Consider the following 20,265-nt stretch of genomic DNA (forward strand, 5'->3'; position numbering starts at 1 on the left):
AATCTCATGGAGATGGTGAGCATTTCATGGAAATTGCTTGAATTTTGAGTGATTTTGGCCAATTTTGCCATTTTTGGACCAAATTTTGGGCCTCTGGACCAAAAATTTGGGACAGTCGGGCCAAAACTTAGGGCAAGTGACTAATTGCAATTAACTTTTCTGCTAATCACGTTTAGTAATCATCTTCTTCTTCCTCAAGCTTTCCATAGCCATGAGATGCTCTTCCTTTACCCGTTTTGATGCCAAACCTTAGGGTTTTTGTAGAGTTCCTTGAGATCTTTCATTTGAGCCTCTTTCTTGCAAATTTTTCTCAAGATTGGAGAGCTTTTGTTCATTCTTCCATGGCTGTGAGAAATCTTGCATTGCTAAGCTCTTAGACACTTGATAAGCATCATATTATGGTGATTTCTTCTCTCAATGAGCATGGAGACTAGCAATGGGACTGAATTTCACTTCCACGCTGAATTTTGGGCTGATTTTCGCTGATTTTCGTCGCCTCTTCCATGCCTCCTCCAAGCTATGAAGCTTAGCCACAAGCTTCATGAAGGATTGCTAAGTGTTTTAGCCCTTTTTGGTGAGATTTTGGGGAGCATTTCATGGCCAATGGAGAGGGAGAAATGGTGTTCTTTGGCTGCAAATTTGAGAGCAAAGAGAGGCCACGTTTTTCTCCTACAAGAGGCTTCTTCAACAATTTTTCCCATTGAAGCTTTCCGGATGACATTGGTGAGTGATTTGATCAATTTCTTGCAAGTTTGAAGCATTTGGTGGAGCTTGGGAATGGATTAGGGTTGGACACATTCAAACTCCCCTAATTTTCAGAAATTAACCATTAAAGCTTGACCATTCACATGCCAATATTGCTTCTCCATGCATTATTGATGGCAATGGTGAAAGGAATTGATTCCACATGAGCTTGGCCAATTCATAGATCACATTTTGGGGGATTTTCTTCATTATGTCTCATTTGGCATGCCATTGATGGAATAGCAAGCTTATGCAATGTTTTTGGAGTCCCTCATGCTCATCTTGATGCCATATGGACACTATGGATGCTATACATAGCCATGCCAATGCTATGTTTTACACATGGGTATAAGAGAGCATAAGTTTTGGAAGCATGCATTTGTCAATATGATGTGAAAGGGATTGTTGGAATGCAATCGCAAATGCCTTGATTGTGGTTAACAAATGCTTATGCAAATGCCATGGTGAGGGCATTGTGAATTGTTGGTTTGTGTTGGAGCTTTTGGATGATGGATTGAGGCATGAGTCCATGCTTTATTGATGAGTTCTAAATTGTAAAAGGGCATGAGTCATGCTCAATACTTGTAAGCCAACAAACTTGTTCTATCATTTGATATTATCCACATCATTTTGTACCTACACTCACCATTGCTACCACTTCAAGTTTCTATAGAATCTAGCAATGTGTGAGGGTACCTTGGCATTGGTTGGAGAGGCCAAGGGGAGAATGGCTTGAACTCTTTGTGCCGTGATTGCTTGGTAAAGCGGTACAAAGGGGGATTAGGTACACCGGTGTGAAGAGATGGCCTCAACCTTCACCTTGGAGGAAAACTCGGTGAAGGGGTGAGAAGAGCTTGGCCGGGAGATCGGCAAGCTTCAACGCGCGTCCTCAACAATCCTCACCATCGACTTTATGGATGCATTTGGGCAATGGGGTCCCTTTTCCGTCATATTGTGTGGATATTGCGAATGCTTTGATGGACAAAGAGTGCATATGATCTTTCATGACATTGTGGGATACAAAGAGTATTGCATTGTGATTTGAGAAGTTGCATTTTCATTTGAGATTTGGTTCCAATTACAAAGGAGACTCTGGCGGAATTTTTCCAACAAGGGAGCCAAACAAGCTTATTGATTGGAGATTTACCCCATGGATACACTTGAAGAGTTATTCACAACTACCAAGGGGAGAAACACCAATCATTTGTAGCCGGATTGAGCTTTGGGACCGAATTTTGGAAATTTCTGGGATTTTACAAAACCCTAATTCAGTCCTAGGGTTTTTGGGATTAGGTCCGAGTGATTACACGACTCTATTCTACTCCTTGAGAGTTTTCAAATGAGCCATAGAACCCCTTAATCGGATATCACAATCTCGATCAAAGTAGTCATGTTGACTTTCTGGTCAAAGTCAAACAGAATATACTTCCACTTTGACTGAATCAAAATGCTTTTAGGGGTAGGTTCTATCTTCCGTTAGCTTTCTATAGAGCCGTCAAAATCCTAATTCTGACATATATTTTGCGTTTTAGAGCCAAATTACTACTTTCAGCTGTCCCACACAAACCCTAAAACAGAGAGTACTTGCCCACACCTAATTCTTACTGTGTTCATTTGGAAGGATAGTAGACACCATTACCTACCCATAGAACCTTCCTTTGTCCAATTCCGACATCATTTGGGCATTCTACCAACATCTTGCATTTCTTCACTATGCCGAAGGGAAGACCATGCAAGGGTGGGGATGTTGTGCAAGAAATGATCATTGGTGATGAGGACATGGAAGGTAATATGGATGCAAGGGATGCATTCATCAATGAAGACAATGGGGGCAATGTACATAATCAAATTTCTCAAGGGACACAAGCGGCGGTTAACCATGACACCCTCATGCAAATGCTTGTACAACGGTTGGAGACCTTAAACTCCAAGCTTGATTCTCATTTTGAAACATTATCCTCACGGATTGGTGTGATGGAGGACAAGTTTGGGAAGTCTCAAGCACAAGAAAAGCATGGGAATTATGGTGACTATGAGCAAAGAAAAGGCAAGGGCATCTTGAATGAGGATTCCATGAAGGCCGTACAAGAGGATCCATTGGGAGCATCCACTCGGGGATTCATGGCGGATGCACGGAGACCTCTTGTCAAGGACATGTTTCCTCCTTCTTTTCATTCGGGTTTGTCTCACCTCAATGCATCAAAGGGTCCTACCTTTTCTAGGGCAATGCATTCAAGGGAAGAGGATGAGGTGTTTGTGAATGATGAGGAGATTGCACTCGATTGGAATCAAATGTCCTTTGCCCAAAGACAAAGGGATGCTCACGAGAAGTGGATGGAATTGTCGAATATCATCAAGAGGGATTACAAAGACTTTGCACAATTTATGGAGTCATACTCGAAGATGCAAAGATTCAAGCCCTCTACCCAACATGATAACCCATCCCACATATCTTCCAAGGATGTCAAAGACAAAATCTCACTATCAAAGTTCAAAGGTGACGGGTCATCTCCGCAAGAGTTGGAGGAGTGGGCTACCAAGCTTGACACCTATTTCCAACTTTACCCAAAAAGTGAGCGTGATATGGTACAATTTTCCTCCTTACATCTTGAAGATTATGCTCATCAATGGTGGAGGCACTTAGTCAAACAAGGGAACACGCCATCAACTTGGGAAGGATTGAAGCGGGAGATGAACTTGGCCTTTTTCACCCTTAGTGCTCGACCGATACCATGAAGAATGGTATGAGCTTTCTCAAAAGGGGATGATGGTGAGAGGTTACATCAAGAGATTTTTGAAGCTTTCAATGTACGTGGAAGGCTTGAGTGAAGACATGAAGATGAAAAGGTTTGTGCATGGGCTTGAACACTTCATCAAGGCGGATGTGTCGGCTCAAAGGCCTAGCTCTCTCAAAGAAGCTATGAGGTTAGCCGAACTCTATGAGCCAAAGTACAAGAGGTCTCAGCCCATGACCTTCACCAAAGACACACTCAAACCAACCACTACTTCTTACAATTTTGGGAAAGGTCCTACCTCTACATTACCATCCTCTAATCCAAGAACTCCTACATCATTTGGGGGTGGACAGCCAAAGAATGGGATACATCAATTTGATGCCAAAAAGAGTAGTGACTTCATGAAGAAGAAGCCCTTTCAACCCTTCAAGAAGACTCAAAGAATGGATGATCCAAAGATTGAGGAGTTGAGAAGCAAAGGGCTATGTTTCAAGTGCAAAGAGAGGTGGTCACCCGGGCATGTGTGCAAATCAAAGAAGATTGTGGCCACTATGATCCTCATGGATGAGGAAGAGAACAAGGATGACTCTCATGACATTGAGGAATGGGAGGATTGCAATGAAGAAGCACATGAGGAGTCACTTGAAGACCATTCTTTCATCACGGAGGATGGTGAGTTTCCGTTTGATCCGGGAGGTGGAGTTAAGGAAAGCCTTGTGGACGGAGACATGCCTACAAATGCAGAAATTTCAGCTTGCATATGCTCTATCTCACAAGAGTTGTTGGCGGGTTGCAAGAACCCAAGCACACTAAGGTTGGTGGGGACCATCAATGGGAGGGTTGCACATATTCTTGTGGATTCCGGGAGCACTCATAGCTTCATCAACTCTAAATCCATCAACTCTCTCAAACTCAACACAAAGAAGACACCTACAACGTTCCAAGTGCAAGTGGCAAATGGGGAAAGTGAGAAGACTAGCTTGGTTTGCCCTTCTACAAAAGTGGTTTTATCCTCTTCATACACTTGGGAAGGTGATTTGGTGGTTTTGGATATGGGTCCCATCGACATTATCAAGGGGTGTGATTGGTTGGCTTCACTTGGTGACATTCACATGAACCTTCAACAAGATTTCATGAGCTTTCTACATCATGGGCAACAAGTGGTACTTGCTGCAAATGCACCTAAGAAGCTCTCTTTGATCACTCCAAGGCGACTCAAGAAAGAGATTAAGGCTTTTGGCACTATCTATGTGTTACATGTTACCCAAGAGGGGATGGAAGGCAGTGGACAGCACATAGATGAGGAAATGGCAACTCTTCTTAAGGAGTATGAAGATATTTTGCAAGTGCCAAAGAGTCTACCACCTAAGAGGGAGATTGACCATGCCATAGTACTTGAACCGAATGCAAAGGTTGTCAACAAGCCTCCTTACCGTTTGTCTAAGGTAGAAAGAGAGGAAGTGGCTAAGCAAGTGCAAGATTTGCTTGCTATGGGTCTACCAAAGACAAAGCATGGATGGGATCAAATATTTGTGGTGATTGATAGGCTTACAAAATCAGCCCATTTCATTGCTTCAAAGACCACTTATGGAGCATCTCATATTGCCAAGTAATTTTTGGAACATGTATTCAAGATACATGGCTTGCCACTCAACATAGTTTGTGATCGAGATACCAAGTTTATGGGGACTTTTTGGAGGTCATTATATGAGAGCTTGGGTACTCAAATCACTCCATCTACGGCCTATCACCCTCAAACGGATGGGCAAACGGAGTGCACAAACAAATGGCTTGAGGTGTACTTGAGGCACTATTGTCATGACATGCAAACATCTTGGGATGAGTGGCTTTATCTTGCTGAATTTTGCCATAATTCAAGCAAGCATTTGAGTATTGGCATGTCACCATTTGAGGCTCTCTATGGATATCAAGTACATGTGCCATCGATAGCCTTCCATGAAGACAAAGTGGTCAATCCATTGGCAAAAGAAGAGTTGGAAAGAATGAGACAACTTCTTCAACTTTGCAAGGACAATATGAAGAAGGCTCAAGATGTCATGAAGGCTAATGCGGATGTTCATAGAAGGAATGTGGAGTTTCAAGAGGATGATTATGTGCTATTGAAGCTTCCCAAGAGTCGGCATAACACTCTCAAAGGTGTAACCAACTCAAAATTGGCTCATAGGTATTATGGACCATACTTGATTATCAAGAGGGTTGGTGATTTGGCCTACAAGTTGGATTTGCCTTCTTCGACAAGGATCCATAATGTGTTTCATGTATCTAACCTTAAGAGGTTTATGGGATCTTTGCCTCAAGAGATGGAAGTGCTTCCACCCATGAATGAAGAAGGTGAGATGATTTATGAGCCGGAGAGGGTTATTGGCAAGAGGACAAGAGAGTTGAGGAATCGGAATATTGATGAATACCTTGTCAAATGGAAGCAATTACCCATGGATGAGGCTACTTGGCAATCATTGGAGTATGTCCAACAACATGGCTTACTTGTGGATGACTTTCCGTGACCAAGTGGTATGGTTTACTTGAGCAAATTGGGTAATATGAGGAGAAGTATACATGCTGTAATTTCTGGACAGCTTTGGGAAGGTCTACTATTGGGCCTATTTTTCTACTCCAACAAGCTTCATGGCGTATCATAATGAAAGATTATGATGTGGGCTACATATGGCTGAGTGTACATATCATTTTCAGCCCAATATATGGAGTCTAAATGAAGGATTTTCAAGGGTCTTCATCGACTAGAAGGGCTGTCATAACAGTCCCACTCATACACTTTGGGCTTGAAGCTTTGTGGACTTGTATACATCCAGATTTTCATTGTATATGTGCTTTGGATGTACTTGAGAACTCTTAACCACTTCCCATTGATTACATTAGAGTCTCATACTTTGAGATTGTACATGTTATTGATTTTGAGGACAAAATCTTTGGGAAGGGATGGTTTGTAATAAAGTAGGAACTTTATTCAATAGGGTTAATAATGGGACAAGTCCATGTATAAAAGAGGGGACTTGGACCATGGTTGTAACTTTTGATGATCATTTTTAGAAATGGAAATTTATGTTTCTTGGAGCTCATGGCTTCTCTCTTGGCTTGTGGAAGGCTATTTCCATTCTCTTGGTGAGAGACTAAACACACTTAGGCATCATGTTTACATGGTGATTACTCATATTTTTCATGCATTGCATCCCTTCATTCCAGTTATGTGTTGAATTAGAGTAAGGATAGAATCACTTACACTAGTAACAATGGTGCAAAGTGCATCTACATTGCGCCGCTTCCATGCCCGAAGAAGAGTAGCATTTGGTAGAATCATCCTTGTGTTATCACTAGAGTCAATGGTTTCCACCGGTTCTTAGTTCGTTCCTAGAATGGTCAACTCATAGGAATCAAGGATGGTGTTCATTTTGAACTTCCAAAGAGTGTAGTTTATCGCATCTAGGTGGATGGATGCACAGCACTGGAATAGCAGCAGACAGCAACACGAAACTTGAAGCAAACATCACTAGACTTTGTGTGCTATTGTTGCAGTACTATGTAAAAATATGGTACAATGGAAAGAGATACAACAAGAAAAAAGTACACTAGACAATGTAATAGAGAGAATGGAGAGAATTTTGAAATTCTGTACAATATGATGGTGATGTTCTCCCGTGCGCTCTAGTGTAGCGCTTAGATGGCAATCTAGATAGACTTTGGATAGAGGGCATACTGAGAGTATAGGAAATATATGCTCACAAGCATTAGATTCCACACCATGCAAAGATACAACAAAGGGAGTATCTAGGTGATTTCATGAGTGATATCATGGGATGACATCATGCAATGATGTCATGGATGACATCATGCTTACTTCATGGATGGTATCATCATACGCTGATGTCATGGGTGACATCATATATTGACATCATGCTTAGATCACGTGATGACATCATACTTATGTCATGATGATGTCATCACATCTCATACTAGAGTAGCTTCATGCACAACCCGCTATTTGTACCCTAGCCATCTCCTAACCATTAACAAAAACGGTCACAATAAGACCCCTTCCAGCATTTAAGTTGGGGTTTTCCGTGATACATGTGTATCTACATCATTCCTCAACCTACCTGACCATGGGCTAACATTGGATCCATTGCTTGAGGACTCCACAGGTCCACTCAGCACCTGTGATCTACATGTGGTGCAATATCAGGAGTTCTTACATCTGCATCTTTTGTTGCCTTCACTACTGGTGTATACCAGCTACTCATCTCATCAAAGACAACATCTCTACCTACTCGCATCTCATGAGTGGTAGGGTTATAACATCTATAACCTTTTTTCTCCATAGCATAATCAATAAAGATGCATTTCTCTGCCTTTGGATCCAACTTTGTTCTCACTTCATCAGAAACATGTACATATGCAATACACCCAAACATTTTTACAGGCATGGACACTTTCAGGAGTGAACATTATGAACTGCAGTGAGTGTCCTATTCATAATGTACATAGCAGTTGCTATTTCTTCTTCCCAGAAGTAATGTGGCATATTCTTTTCATCCATCAAGACACGTGCCACTTATGCAATGTTCATGTTTTTTCTTTCTGCAACACCATTTTGTTGCGGAGTGTACCTGCACGTAAACTACCTCTTGATTCCCTGCTTTCTCAAGAAATCACTGAACTCATTGGAGAAATATTCTCCCCAACCATTTGATCTTAGGCATTTTATTTGCATGCCTTTTTCCTTCTGGACCAAGGCTTTAGATCTCTAAAAGTGAGCAAACACCTCATTTTTCTTCTTAATGAAATAAACCCACACTTTTCTAGTGTGGTCATCAATGAATGTAACATAGTACCTGCAACCTGCAATTGTTGCAGTCTTGGTGAGTCCCCATACATCTGAATGTATGACATCCAATGGCCTTGCACTGACATGCTTTTCATGTGGGAAAGCATGTTTGGCCTGCTTCACATACCTTATGCATACCGTCAACCTTAAACTTTGGCAAACCTGCAACAATATTTTGGGCCTGCATAGACTTCAGTCGTCGCTGTACATTCATATGACCAATGTGCTTGTGCCATATGTCAATATCCGTAATGACACCTGTTCCATGCGCAAACATGGCTGCCTTTATTTGAGGCATGTTCACATCCAAAGTAAACATCCTGTTGTTTCTGTTACTCTTTGCAACCAAGCGACACTTATTTTTGAAGTCTTCCACAAAACATCCTTGAGGATTAAACCTCACTTGCAGACCCTGCTCAACCATCTGTCCAACAATATTCGAAACATGAAGTACATCAGCCAAGTACTTCATTTTGCCATCCTACATAGACAATGGCACTTTACAAACATGCGCAATGGTATGCACAGTATCATCACCTATTTCTACATAACCTGGTTTTTTCATTTTTTTGCGTATCTCTAAACCACTCACTATGACTGGTCATGTGGTTAGAGGTGCCATAATCCACACACCATATATCTTGAAATCCTGACACATCTCCTGTTATGGAACTGAGTATGTGATGCATCACAAACAGCTGCTCACTTCTGTCATCGCCTGGTTTTTCCATTTTTTGCGTATCTCTAAATCACTCACTATGACAGGTCATGTGGTTAGAGGTGCTAGAATCCACACACCATATATCTTGAGATCCTGACACATCTCCTGTTATGGAACTAAGTATGTGGTGCATCACAAACAGCTGCTCACTTCTGTCATCACCTCCATGTTTTCTAGATGATGCATAGTTACCTTGCTACAACTTCTCGCTTTTAATGTCATTCTGCTTTTTGTAGCAGTCTTTTGCCATGTGTCCTAGTTTGCAACAGTAATAGCACTCTATGCTATTTGTATTTTGATTTCTTTGTCAACCACCTCGGCCTCTTTTTTGCTCCCCCTACCTCTAGACTGGCCTCTTCCACCTATGTATGATTGCTACTATGAATCATTGGATTGTTGTTGTCCAGAATTCTGATTTCCTTGTCGGCCACCACCACCTTGGCCTCGACCATGGCCTCTACCTTTGCCTCTACCTGAATTAGAGTAGAAGGCATGTTGTGATGTGTTCTTGCTTTGTGAAGAAGAATCCTCATCTAAAGCCTTTTCTTCTTTAATCAGCATAGATATCTGAAAGTTGGGAATATTCCCCCTAACTGCAAATGGAGGTCTTGAATGGCTTGTACTCTTTACCAAGCCCATTCATATCACCAAATCATCATCCTCACCACTGATACATTGATATACCCAAGGGATTCAATAATGCCCTTGATCTTTAAGGCATATTCATTGATGAACATGCTTTTCTTTTTCACAGTATGCAATTCTTGCTTTAACTGCAACTTCCTTGCCTTTGTGTTAGTTTGGAACATCTAAACCACATTCTGCCATGCAACTACTGGAGTGTTTGCATCCTGTATGTGTCCTATCATAGTGTCTATGGCAGTAATTGAGTACATGACTTTTCTTGCACCCTGATTCCAATCCTTGAATGCCTTTATATCTGCAGGAGTGACATTCTCCTCAGATAACTCTGGAGGGTTCTCATTGTCTCCTTCTACATAATCCCAAAATCCTTTATCCATTAGGAAATTCATCATTGTGAACTTCCAGGCATGGAAATTATTCTTATCCATATTCTCACTAACAATTTGATTAATTTCAGAAGACATGTTTTCCTAGAGCAATCAAATAACTTGCAATGTACATACACCCAGTATCAACAATACATGTGTAAACCTTGTCTGCACTTCCAAAATGCACTGCAACCAGATTTCGAGCAGAAACAGTTCTCTACCAGAACTTCGAGAGAAGTGGCGAAAATACCCTGGAGTGACAAAACGGGGCCCATAACGCGCCCGAAACGCGAATCTTCCTGGAAAAACTTATTTAATAGGAAATTATACCTGCCCTGTAGCTCTGCTCCCACGAAGATAGCTCCTCAATTAGAGATGTGTAGCTCCCAGAGCTACTGAGGGAGTGTTGTAGCTAAACCAAGAAGGGAAAAGAGATGATGGTGCTCGTACCCGTGTAGTACCACTTCCTTCCTTGATTATTCTTTCCTCCTTAGCTCTCACACAAACCAGGATTTGATACTATAAAGAGAATGTGGGGGAGAGGGAGAGCTTCAAACCCTAGCAAGCAAACACACACAAACAAGAGAGAGATGGATAGCTGAATTTTCTTCTATCTTCTTCTTCTCTACTCAACCAACATAACATAAAGATAAGAGTACACACTATATGGGTTAGTACTCAACTACTACAATATACAAGGTTCGGTCCATAATGTGAACCCGACTAAATGAGCTGGTGCTATAACTATGTCAGTCTCTAGTAATCCAAAATGGCTATCACACAGCCTGTCATCCCACTGGCCGCATATCACCCATAATCTCACCAACCATGCCAGTGGTGTAGATGCGGAAGCTATCACCCAGGCGAGTCATCAATGTCCGCCGTAACACTAGTTGAGCTCGATATCTCAACACTCTAATTGTATCATCTTCATGCATCCTTCCTAGATTAGTAGAGGTGTTTGCCTATTGACTCATCACCTATTGGCTTCCTAGATTAATAAGTGTTTGCCTCACATGAGACTACTCCTAAGGTTGATTCTATGAAATCCTTTCCCCATATTCTTCAACTATAAAGAGTAGTTGGTACCATCCAACTTGAAATTTAATCTCAAAGAAGAAAACCTTTCCAGGTTTCTAGTCATGTTAAGAGCATGTAATGCTAGAACAAAATATTATGAAAAGAGACTCTAAAAAGCTAAGATATCTTTGGTCACTCGTGTAGCTCTTTTGTAAAGAGTATAAATTTATTCATTTGAAATTTATAAGAAGATTAAAGAAAATTTTATCAAGACTCCCACAAAAATATTTAATCTAACTTCAAATTATAAGTGAATTATCATGACAAAGTGGGTTGCTATAAACTAGTCAATTGGTTGCAAAATTTAGAATACAATATCTCAAGCTTCTCTTACATTATATAGCTGAAATTTGAGGATTAATTAGATCTAAGTTGTTAAAAGGCATGGTTGAAAGGAATTCATCTTATAACTAGGCGAAGTAAAATCAAAGAAGGTATTATTCTGGATAGAGAGAAACCCCAAAAGTGAAGAGAATTCGTTGAGATTTGTTATAAAGAAGGAGCTATATGATACCAAAATGCCCCCAAAGATTTATGTCTATTAATCTCTAACAAGAGCCATGAAGACTCATTTCTAGAAGAATCCCTTGATTCATAGAAATGGAACAACTCAAATCACCAGCATATTTGGATGTAAAGCTCACTATTGTGTCTCTAAGTTCCCACTAAGAATTAGAAATAATGTACAAATTGTTGAACCAAACAAGAGCTTTTTTACTCAAAAAATGTCACATAGAAGTATTTTCTCATAAGAAAACATAAATATCTCTTTAGAAAAAACTTACCAAGAAAAAATCAAGAAGCTTCAAAATTCCTTCCTATATTGATAGAATAGGAGGGGTAGCTAAAAATAGAAAGAACTCACAATAAGACCTAGGTCAACCCAGACTTATCTTTGATAAAATAGGAGGGGTGGAAAAATCAATAGAATTCACAATAATGGCGAGGTTAACCTAGACTTTTCTTTGATACCAATTGAGAGAGAGAGAGAGAGAGAGAGAGAGAGAGAGAGAGAGAGAGAGAGAGAGAGTCGCTTTAACGTCGACTTTATTGATCTAGAAAGACCAATTTATGGGAGAGACTTGAACCCAGGTGGGTTTATGTCATCCCAAGGGCAACTCCACTAGCCATTTCTACCCCACAATGGGTGGCAGAAAGGTAGTGAGAATGTCCTCTTTTACACACACACACACACACACACCTGGAGAGAGAGAGAGAGAGAGAGAGAGAGAGAGAGAGAGAGAGAGAGAGAGAGAGAGAGAGAAATATGAACATCTCCCGAAGACCGATATAACCTTAGGGACCAAATAAATAACCAAAAGACCATGTCGATTATGAGTTAGATCTATAGTCTAGAAAAGGAAAGATAGAAAACATCCTACTACAACTAAATGTTAAGCATCAAGTACAATCACTTTTACTAAAAATCATCCAATATTGACTTTTTTGGGCATGATATTATGTTTATGAAAATCCTTGATGAGCACTCTACCCTTCATGATAGACTATCCATTTACCTTCTTTGAGCTGCTCTGACCTTGGCTAATTTTGTATTCTTCTTCTTGAGTTTCATTAGGGTGAGTTTCTAAATAAGCTATATCTTTATATGTGTAAGTTTTTTTTATTGTTTTAAGACCCCAACTATATAGTTTTGTAATGATAAATGATTACTACATGATTACCATGTATTAAAATTGAGGCAAATACTAGCTCCCAATCAATATTTGTGGTGTTACATGTAGTTTCGCTCCCACTTAAGTATTATAGGAACACACAATAGTGAAAGATGCATCAACAAAATATAAAGCACTAAATTGCAAAGAGAAGTGAAGAGTAAATAATATTACTATTTACAGAAACTTGATTTCAAACTCATGGTTGTGCCTTGGGGTAAGGAGCTTTGATGGTGATCTAGACAGGCTCTAGACAGAGGATGTCTTTATTACAAGAGTGCTTGAACACAATGATAAACTAAGGTTGCCAAACAAGTCTATATATAGTATCCATGGTTGACATGGACGTAGGTTGGCCATGTTAGCTAACCCTTGACTTGGTCCAAATAACCAACTGACCATGTCATCCAACTAGACCATATTAGACTATAAAAGACTCTTGTAGGAACCACGTGTTGATCCCACGACCATCTAATATTGTATGGACCATCAAACGGGCCCGACAACTTGAGACTTGAGAGTGCCAACATTCACTAATACAGTCACATAGCCTCCACAACCTTCACGACACTATCCATTTACCTTTGAGCTGCTCTGACCTTGGCTAATTTTGTATTCTTCTTCTTGAGTTGCATTAGGGTGAGTTTCTTAATAATCCATATGTTTATATGCGTAAGTTTGTTTTTATTGTTTTAGGATCCCAACTGAATAATTTTTATAATGATAAGTGATTACCATGTATTAAGTCTGAGGCAAATACTGGTTCCCAATTTGTATGTTGTGGGAGGTTGACATGAACCCATAAAATTGATTGCAACAAATAAAATATTAGAAAATAAATATAACAAACAAGATATTCAATACTCAATATTTGGTCCAATCTACCCCCCCACAAGAGTGAGCCCACAGTTCCTCTTGGTGTAATTTAATATATCTCATGATGAGTACCCTTTGGGACTCAAAAATAGTGAAAATTTTTGTAATGACAAGTAGTTTATTGATATTCAAATTTTTTCATCTCAAAATATATTTCTTAATCATCACCAGCTTGCCTCCATTATCAAGTCCAATGATTTGCACTTGCATCAACTAGTTAATCAATTAATAAATTAATTGATTAAAAGAAACATCCATATAAAATTTTATATGAACAAGATGATGCAACCAATACTTTCCACGCATATACGGATTCATCCCGCGTATACATAAAGTAGCTATGATCACTCAAATTTAGAAAGGTGTCCCAATCTAAACCCGTCTAGGAAAATTCATAACATAAAAACTTGGGAATAAAAATATTCCATGAATTCTTTTAAGAATCCATAATTACACAAAATGGAAATATATAAATATTCCATGAATTGATCCTCAATAATATGCCCTGGGGGTGACAAGAAACTGTCCTCAGTTTGTCACAAAATCATCAATAATAATCATGGGCTAGTATCCCTATAAGATGCATTCATTTTGTCACAAAATCATCAATAATAATCATGGGCTAGTATCCCTGTAAGATGCATTCAAGGATAGATAGGAGGTGAGGGCATGATCAAGTAACCATTGAGAATCTTGATTGGGTGACCTTTATATTTGACCAAATATCTATGATAAACATTGCCAAGTTTTGTGGTTATTTCCTCAGTCCAAAATAATTCCTAGTTTGATGATTTCAAAATCTTCATCTAATATATAGGTGGGTCATCATGTATTGGATAGGCAGGAAGAGGACCTCTAAATGGTTTTAGGAGACTCATGTGAAAAGAGTTATGAATATGCAAATGTGATGGAATATCTAGATGATAGGCATTGTCATTTATTTTGGTCAGAACTTTGAATGGGCTATAAAATCTAGGGGCTAATTTAATTGCAGGACGTTTGTCGACACTTTTGAGTCCTTTTTTTTTCAAATGAAGCCATACATGATCACCTTGGTTGAAAGAAAATGGCTTGCATTTCTTATTTGCTTGGGTAGTATATTTTGTTTGAGATATAGCTATAGCCTCATTTACTTGTTACAATATACAAGTGTGATCTCTAGTGAAATCACTAGCGACGACCGGAACAATGTGTGAAAGTCGAGAAGTAGGTGTCGGTAACTTATTACCATACACTAGTTCAAAAAGATCTTTTCCCGTTGATCCCAATTTGTTAGTGTGGAGATTGTGTAAGACCTTAGTAAATCTAAGACAGTACTATTAGTAGCTTTGGTCTAGCCATTACTTTTAGGATGGAAAGGAGAGGTGAAATTAATTTTGGATCCTAGGTTTGAAAATAAAGAAATCAAAAAAATGAGTACAAAATCTAGAGTCGCGGTCAGATACAATAACTTTAGGTAGACCATGGTGTGTAAAAACATGTTTGATAAAAAGATATACATCTTATGAAGCACTCAATGTCTTTTTGCATGCAATGAAATATTCTTGTTTACTAAATCTATCAAAAATAGTCCAAAGAATATCATGAGTCTTGTAGAAGTAACAAGTAAACCAATAATGAAATCCATAGATATTTCGTGCCAAGGACCTTATGGGGATAGGCAACAGGGATTTAATATTCACGTGATCACAAGATTTTTTATGATAATAACACATGTGAACAAGTTGTTCACATGTTCTCATGTTACCGTTCACAAAATAACAGGTCACTTGCCATTTGGGAACCCCTTAAAAGCTTTGCTACACATGGGAATAAGCTATTCACATGTTCTCATGTTACCATCTTCACATAATAGCAGGTCAGTGGCCACCTAAGAAGATTTTTTATGCCCGACAAAAATAATTTTTTTAGGCCCTTGTGAAAGCTTTGTGAATATAATATGTGATCACAAGATTTTTTGTGTTATTAATATATGTTATTAACATGTTCACCCAAGTGTCTATTGTCACGATGTTATGACTAGCTCAAGGGCTAATCAATGCGCGTTTGGCTGAACATCATTGCCTATAGGGAAATCCAACCATACCATGATAGAATCTTCCAAGGGAACCATGGGTGTTTCGGTTATTGTTTCAACTTCAGATCTTGTGTTTGTTTCATATTCTCATTCACTTTCATCCTTTGTTTGGGTCTCAACTTTTTCCAAAGTACCTAATGCATACACTAGCACACTTGGCCCTCTAACAATTCTTAATGAGGGCTGTTTGGAAACTTGTGAATCCTCACAATCCTGTTTTATGTAGTTTGTTATGTCCTTGTATAACTCAGGTTGAGCCATTAAAGGTGAAAGTGTTGATGTGAGGCTGGCTTTATCATGAGAGAAGAGCATTCCTCTTCGAATGAGGTTTTGAGAGATTGTTTTAATCTTATAAGGGAATTATTGAATTCCTCACGTGCTTTCTCAAGCCTATAGTTCCTACAGTCTGTTTCAAATAACTCCTCTGTAGAGAGTATGTCTTCCTCTTTCTTGAAAAAAAGCGGTACTCCTCTAGGCTTTGTATCTTGGTTGCTCTTTTAGGATTGGCATTAACCTTTCTCACTTTGTTTTGGGCAATCATAAACAAGGTTATATGTGATTTTTGTCAGGTAGAGAAATTAAGAGATGTTAATAATGGGAGAGAAGAGAGGGAAGGATCCGAAGGAACGTAGACATAATCATCAAAAGAACTAGATGGTGATTCTCAGTTGCTCATTTGATACATTGAAGAGACATTCATCATTTGAAGAAATTGGCCTTTGATTATGTCCCTTGATTCTTTTCAAGTGTTATTGAGTAGGACCTATTCCTGCATGCCTCCTGGTTGGTGAGGATTGAAATAATTACATCGACTTGCAAGGCTAATATAGATATCTTCACTAAGTATTAAAGATCATCGATTTGTGAAGATGGTAGTGTCGTTTGGAGAGGTTTATAATTTGAAGGGAAATTCCAGGCAATGGGTTGTTGTACCATTGACAAGGCTTTTGCCCACTATGGGCCCCCCATCTAGAGATGTACCTGGAAGTTGTCGATGGTGAGCTTTGGTGCAAATGTCCTCCAGTGCATAACTACGGATATGTCCTCATGGAGTAGCTGCTACATTAACTTAGCCAAAAGAATAGTAAGCTATAAGCCTAATAGAATATAATGGCTATTGAAGGTCCTTGTTGGGAGTTGTTTGGTAGGCCATATGTGTGACTCCCTTGTGTTTGTATGTGTGTGTGTGATTTTTGTTGGCTACCACCTTGCGAGCAACAGGTCCTCCTTTTTAGAGAATAAGTTCTTATGTCTGCCGCGTAGCTTCTATACTTACGCTTCACATCTAGAGGGGTGAAAAGAGCATTGTGAGTTTGTCTTTGATGCCCTCATAAGTCTCCATTTTATAGACGTGGGAACTGATTCTTGAATTTTTGGCTCCATTATTATCGAGGTAGTAGGTAAGACTGCTGGTTGGTCATCATTGGGATTGCTTGAACACACAAGCTCTTGTGTAGGTGCTGAATGCACGAGAGTGTTTGAGTGACTTGCTTGGTGTTACTTGGACCTCCATTCTTGTTGAGCTTTAGGTGAAGCTATTGGGGTTGAAGTTGGTGGTGAGGCTTTCTTCACGTTATTCAATTTTGGCAACCATATGATGGGATTACCATCATAGTATCCTTGTTATCGAAGCACATGCACAGGCACCCATCTTTGATGAACATTATAAATTGGTGGTGGCTGATGCGTTTGGTCCTGAGGTTTCCTTCTTTGTGCAAGCTTAGAGGACTTTGTGATGCGCTTGGAAATCCAAGTGTTGGTATTTCTTTGGTAGTACCCTTGTGCTTGCAGTAATCTTTTTGGTACCTACACTTGTTCACTTTATGGAGTTCTTTAAGGAACTCGCATAGATTTTTGTGGACAGTGTTGTAGAGTACTTTTCTTTTTCCTTGGCCTTTGAGTGCTGTGTTGAGGAAGAGGCTTTGATTGTCGAGGCATACAAATTTGATTATCACCTTCATATTAGCCTTAAACAACAAGTAGCTGCATCTCCACCCACATTTTGATACCATTAAGAAACCATAATTTTTGTTGTCTTGGTGGATTTTTCTTTTTGGTGGAAGTGGAAGGTTTTGGGTCCTCCTTCACATTGGTTGGCGCTAAGGCTACAGGTGTGGGACTCATGTGTTTTGTTGAAAATGATGAGGCTAGAGTCTCTTGTGGAGTGGCTGTCGATGATGAGGCTTTCTAGCATGCAGTTGTCTCCTTTGGTGGGGTTTATCGATGAAAAGGCATAGGCTTCGAGGCTTGTCATTTGAGTTCCTTGTTGAGATAGATGGTTGCACTGGGATAACTTCTTTAGGAATAGCTATTGATTGCGAGGTTTTGGCATCAAAGTTCGTTTGTGAGGATGGGGTTGAAGGAGTAGATGCTTTATTGGAATCGGTCATTGACGCAAATGGTAGGTCATTATGTAGAGGGGCTTTCGTGGAAGAGGCTTGTAAGCTTTTGCGCTCAGCATCATAGAAATCCATTAAAGTTGGATCATCTTCCTTGCAGTATGGTATTGTTAACTTTTTGTCATTGACCACCATGATGACTCTATCGCTAGCAAAGCATAGTGGTGCTTGGGCAGCAATAGTCCATTTATGCCCCAAGATCGAATCTTCTTCCAACTTATACTCAACCACAAAAAACTAGCAAAAGGGGTTAGTTTCAATATACATTGTACTATGTTCAAAGTACCCCAAACATGGCATGTTCAAGTCTTGTGTAAAGGGAATTCTTTCATAAATGAGCCGTGAGTATTGGCTGACCTAACAAATCCCATAACTCAAGGGTCATGAGATTGTGTTCTCATTGTGGATAAATATGTGCTTGAGCTGTGGTGATTTTATTAGAAAGTTCGAATCCAATGAGAATCCTAGGGATCTTTTCAGTAAGATATGTTGGAAGTTCCATCTCCTCCAAGGTCTCATCCTCCCATTATAGCAATTGTACAATGCATGCAGGAGTGTTTAAGGTGACTATTTGCATGGATTCATCAATTTAATATAACGAATCATGTATCCAAGTTCCACCAAATTCTAGGGTAACATGGTGTAAGATTCTTCCTTTTCAAAACAGGGAAAACACATAAGATAGTCTACCAAGTCTTAACTTGGAGAAAATTTCCTACTCTTCGACACCTTGACCATGCAGAGATTCAAGGATACAATTTATAGGTAAGACCTAGTCCTATCCCACAGGGGGAGAGTGATCTTCTAAAAACCAAATCACCCATAGGGTAATTGATCATAATTTGGGCAACTACTGATCTTGATTCCTAGAGACAACGCTTTTTTCCTCATCCATGCAAGGCACAGTCGCCAACTGACCTAGTCTTCTAGAATAGAGTTGACCAAGAACCTATTTATCTAGCATAGGGCTTTCACTTAATCTGTTGGAAAGCTACCCGACTATTCGGGTCCACCCGTCCGTAGGATGGTGCCGTCGGGGCATTCCATCCTCCCACTTTCCACCCTACTCACGCATCAATTTGTTTTCTAATTAATCCTACCACACTATTTGACATAAATAAACATGTTCCTTAATTAAGGCCCTTTTCACAAGGTTTGTTAAAACAGCCTTTTTCCACAGTACAATAATGCCAAAGATAAGATTTATAAAAAAAGTTTATACATGAATCAATTCCATACAAGCCAAACCGGCTCTCTTATTCTTTTTCTTTATACTTTTGATGATCTAGAATTCGGCCTTCCAGAATCTACATGCTGGGCAAAACCCTACAAAACCATACACCTCATCGTCGATGACTCAAACCGGCCTGACGCCCTCTCACGCTCCATCGCTCGATCTTCCCATCCTTCAGAGGGATGTTTACATGCACTAGGGTGGGCTTATTCACCGCACTAGCCTGGGCCCTCAGAACTAGACAGCATCATAATTACTAGCCTCAATTACCGAAACTTATTCTCCCAATGGTATAAGGGATACCATGGGTCAATCTTGGGCTTTGCTAACGATGCCGCCCGACTACACAAGCACGGAAACGGAATTAGCGTCCAAGCCAGGAGAAAAAAAATGAATAAATACTTGTACTCTTTCTTTTAAAAATGGCAGTTTCAATACCAACCATTAATTACAAAATGCAATATCACTTCAAATAACTTCATAGAATTCTAATATTTTTCAATGGAAAAGATACGCATCTTCTTTCTTGATTTAATGACATTAATAGCAAAGAATATTTTAAAATTTCCTTTTTAAAAGATATTAACCAAGCTAACCTAGCCATCGTTCCTTTGTGGAACTTACAAAACGGGAGGGTTGGAGCTAAATTAAGAGCATCTTTGCCAATTTCATTGTTGCAGCGTGCTAGTGATATTTTGATGTTTTCGGGATGGAGCCATCGTGAACATTGTCTTATAGAGCTCAACGTTGTGATCATAATTCTTTAGTTAGATCTCGATTCCGAGATCATTTTTTCACTTTATGAGCAAAAAACTATAGCATTTAAGGTAGAAAACCTCTTTGCTAAAGTCC

Source organism: Cibotium barometz, chromosome 8 (assembly GCF_041138505.1).
Source record: "Cibotium barometz isolate CiBa-2024 chromosome 8, ASM4113850v1, whole genome shotgun sequence".
Lineage (NCBI taxonomy): Eukaryota > Viridiplantae > Streptophyta > Polypodiopsida > Cyatheales > Cibotiaceae > Cibotium > Cibotium barometz.